Raw genomic sequence first — 4,444 nt, forward strand, 5'->3', positions numbered from 1 at the left:
ATCAATCCCACAGCTGTTGCACGTCAGCGTGGGGTCTGGACAGGAGCCACTCTGCCATGTTGCCGCCTCCCAAATATTTGCTGGCATTACTGCGTTGCTTTGCTGTGGTCTTTCCCAGTCCCTCCAACTACGCTAAAACAATGCATTAACACAGAAAACCCTTATAACTCTGAGCGCAGCAGCTTCTCTGTACTTGCTCAGGCCACCCAGGAAATGTTCATCAAATCATTACATTGCCTTAGTTTCTCAGATTATCCACGCTGACTCCCCATCCACAACGTGAGCAACAAGCCCCAAGGTTTTACCTCTACTGTTCCCACCAGTTTAGGTTTTACTCAGTTGAAAGCTCATCCACCAGTGTGTTCTCCGTTCTCCAAACTATTTAATGCAACAGTGATTGAAACAACTCTAAATGCACCAGGTAACTTAGGATTCCCCTCCTTACCAAGTTCTGTGAAGTGGCTGGTGTTTGTTTTTTTTTTTAATGAGCTAAAAAGTGATGAAAAAAAGAATGATCAGAGATGGAATTCAAGGACTTCCAACTGAAAATATAAGGAAAAGCAATTAACATGAAAAACACAGAGCATAACACCTCACCCTGGGTGCTGGCCTTGTTGTGACACTTTTCATGCATCCTAGGATGCTCCAGACCATGCCATTTTTGCACAGGAATGTGCTTTCATGCTGCAGAGAAAAGGTCCACCTTGCCCATGAATAGTTTGTCACCGGGCACACCATCAGCTCCTGCCCCCTGGACCTCACTGATGGTCTCCAGGCCCTGAGACAAATTCATCAGGCTGTTTCACATAAAGGGTCATCGAGGTACACAAAACCAGCCAAGGAAATTACAGTATCTTGACTTTTTTTTTCCTTCTACCTGCTTGAAAAAGCCCATATGTACGCATTTTCATAAAGATTCAAGACACCCCAGGAAGGGAAATGCTTGAAGTAATTGCAAAGGAGTGTCCTAATTTGAAGAACGGTATTAACCCCAGGGCACCATCCCCTGCTATGTTTTCTCTGATTGTCAAATTGAATTAGGACCTTCCCATCCTTCCCTTCCACCCCAGCACCGGCCTTTCTGCGCAAGCTGTAAGGGTGACGGGCACCGTAACTCATCACTGAAACAACAAGGGCAGCAGACCACACACGCGGCTGCTTGATTCATGCTACGGACGGCTCGTACAAGGGAAGGCTTTGGCTATCGAAACGTGACTGTCAGTTTGACCTCCCTTGTCATCAGCACCCACCATCACAGAAAATGATTCCCCACAAACTATCAAGCTGCTTTTAGCACAGCTAATAGTTAAAGCGTCCCTATATTGAAAAGCAGTAGGAGACTGCATTATGCTACAGAGCAAAAAACCTTTAAACCGGGCTTTGGAAGAGAATAAAACACAGATGAATCAGGATGTCTAACCTAACACTTTTAGCACGAAGCCACAATTGCAGGAGCTAAAAAGCCTGCCTTAAGTGCTTCAATAATAAATATTTTATTGCGACTTGAAAAAGAATTTGTTAACTATGCAAACCATCCTCCATATATCATGGGCCATTAATGGTTCCCCTGCGGTAACTGCATGGAGCCAGTTCTAAGAAAAAGACCTGTGGGTTAGAACAGGGATTTAACTGCAGCATCACATTTACCTTCTTATTTATGGAGTCCCCTATCAAAGCCAGTAAGGCTAAGTGCCCAGTTTTGAGCTTCACAGTCTGCAGTGGACAAAGAGCTGTAAATCCAATGACTCTATGCTAGTGTTTCACATGTAGTTATGCTTTGAATAAAGAGGAGCTTGCTTTGTTCAGTATTCTACTGCATGCTGCCCCATATTTATTGCTACAAAGAAAAACTGAGCTTGCACTAGGAAGCTACAAAAGCTGAAGATAATAATGGTTCTGAACTGCAAGCTAAGTTTTTTCTCTGCATAAGAAACTTATTCCAACAATAACATATCAAGAAGAGCTCAGCACAACCAGCTGGAAAAGCTGCCCACAAAACCCAGCCTGTGATCCCCTCTGCCCCCCTAAAAAAAAGACAACAAACCCGACTCACGCACTCCCAACCCAAACTGCTACCCGGCATCATCCCAGCTACCAGGGGAACCACACATCCCTCCCCGCCCAAACCCCTCTTCTCCGGGGCAGAGTCTGATCTCCCAGCCGGATGGGGAGCGGGAGGATGGGGTAACAGGGCGTTCAGGTTACAGCGCCCGCCTGCGAGTTCCTTTCACTGGAAAACAAAAGGCACGGCAGCAACCGCAGTTCAAAAAGCCTCCATGAAGTGGAGGGGGGGGCGGGAAATAAAAGAGTATTTCAGAGGACAATAACGAACTCCGTGCGCGTACCTGCTGACCAGATGTCTGCTCCTCTTCCATGTACCAAATCTGGAGAGAGACCTCAAGCCATTCTTTCCTTTTTTGTTTTCTTCCCCAAAACTTTGATTATTTTAACTCACTAAATCAGAGCAAAAAGTCAAGATCCAAAATCCTTTAGGAGCTTTAGCCTGCGGAAGCTTTTGAGACCACCTTACATTTTGTTAAAAAGTAGGTTTGAATGAAGCATTTGCATTTTTTATATTTGTGTCCCGTCCCCCTCCCGCCAAGAATCAAACCAAGAAAACACACCGATTTTCAAAGTTCTCCCCTGGCATTTTACCCAATGGAAGTGTATCTTACACAAACCTTGCCCTTTCGATTTAGTTTGACCTCAGCGGACTGGAATCACCTAAAGAAAACCCCCTCGGCCAGAAGCCCTGCAACCGGCTTCCCCTCCCTCGAGCCACGCTTCTGCAAGAATCAACTGCACGGTGCCTGCACCTCCTTCACCACAGCACAAGCACAGCCCCCTTGTCCTCAATACGACGATTCACCCCACAAAATGGGCAGAAGAGAGGCATAGAGGGGGACCAGCCAATTTAGGCAAGGGGCCCCACGTCCAGCCCTTGCTGGGCGAGCAGTTCGTGTTCGGAGCGCATCAGCAGCGACGGGACGCTGGGTTGACTCCGTGGAGGATTTGCTCGGCTGGGAGGTGGCAGGGCTCGTCCCCGCTGCCAGGGGAGGATGCTTGAGCCACCGGCCATACCCCGGGATGGGCGCTCAGCCTCCGCCGCTTCCCTGGACGTGCTGGCCACCCGCTTGCCAGCTGGAGGATGCACTGCACGCGTTTTGTGCTGAAGAAGCTCCCTCCCGGCCCGCTCTGAGTGAGGTGGGCTCCCACCGGAGCGCTCTGCCTACTTCATCTCAGCAAGTTTCTGCAAGTGTAGGCTCTAGCCTGACTTTGTCCCCAAATTTCTCACTGTGCCAGGGGTGTAGCCTAGTTCATATCCTGGGAAGCGTGTACCAGCAGGGGAGCTGGCCCGCTCCCTGACAACTTCAGCAGAACATATGCCAAATATGTAATTGCTCTATTTACTCGGAGAGGCAGGCCCCACTCCGGAGCTGAAGCACCTGTGCGGGGCTGGACAACGCGCAGATCCTTGCCGTCGCAGGAGACTGACGCTGGGCAGCACAAATACTGACAACTCAGCCACTTTTGGGAATGCAGAAAGAAGCCTGGCCTGGAAGCACCCGTCATCACCAGCTAGGGAAGCAAGCGGCTTTTGGAGCAACCGAAGAAAAAAGTTACACACAGACATCCGAACCGTGTTACCTGCTTTTCCTCAGCACGTGGCTGCACAGCACCTAGAGCTAAAGCTGGTCAAGGCTGGCGAGATCCTGCCGCCTCCCGTCCCTTGCCCCAGGGGTATCGGGGCGCTGCGGCCGGGAGCAGAGCTGGCTCAGAAGCCCACGCCGCCACACGCTGGCACAGGGTGCCACCGCGGTAGCCCCAGCTCGGCTTGACTTTCCTGCTGCTGCCCCAGCTTTTCTCCAAAGGCGTGGCGCAGAGCTGGAGGAATTCACGGTAGAAATCAGGCGTGGGAAAGATAGGGCGGTCTTTAGCCAGGCTAAAGTCTGCGCGCGCCAGCAGCCGTCCTGAACCTGCAGCCCCAGCCAGGGCACTGGGTACAAAATCGCCCTTCTCCCGTCCCAGTAAACCCCAGGTTTCGACATACTAGCACAGCGCTTGCCAAGCCTTTAACTGGGGACACTTCTTCCCAAGAATCGGCTACAACGGGCAAGGCTTTGAAACACCATGCGCTCAGCAGAACAGCCTTTGCTTCCCGTTACCCATCCCCGCTACCCTTTCCCTAAGAGAGAGGGCCACTCCGTACTATCGTGGGACACGCGTAAAACTGCACGAATCTCGCCACCCAGGCACCCGAGGTCATTCAGCACCACGCCTGTGAAGCAGTAAGCTCCCTCGGGAAATTTTAACGCCTTTTAATGCAAAGGGCATCAAACCACGCTCACGCTCCGTCCGATGCGCGTGGCGTCTGAGCTCTGTGGGTCCTTCCCAGCTTGCTGCAACAAGGCCACACCAGCCACCCCACCGCTCCCCGAAGGGG

Source organism: Egretta garzetta, unplaced genomic scaffold, assembly GCF_000687185.1.
Source record: "Egretta garzetta isolate BGI_Z169 unplaced genomic scaffold, ASM68718v1 scaffold5, whole genome shotgun sequence".
Taxonomy (NCBI): domain Eukaryota; kingdom Metazoa; phylum Chordata; class Aves; order Pelecaniformes; family Ardeidae; genus Egretta; species Egretta garzetta.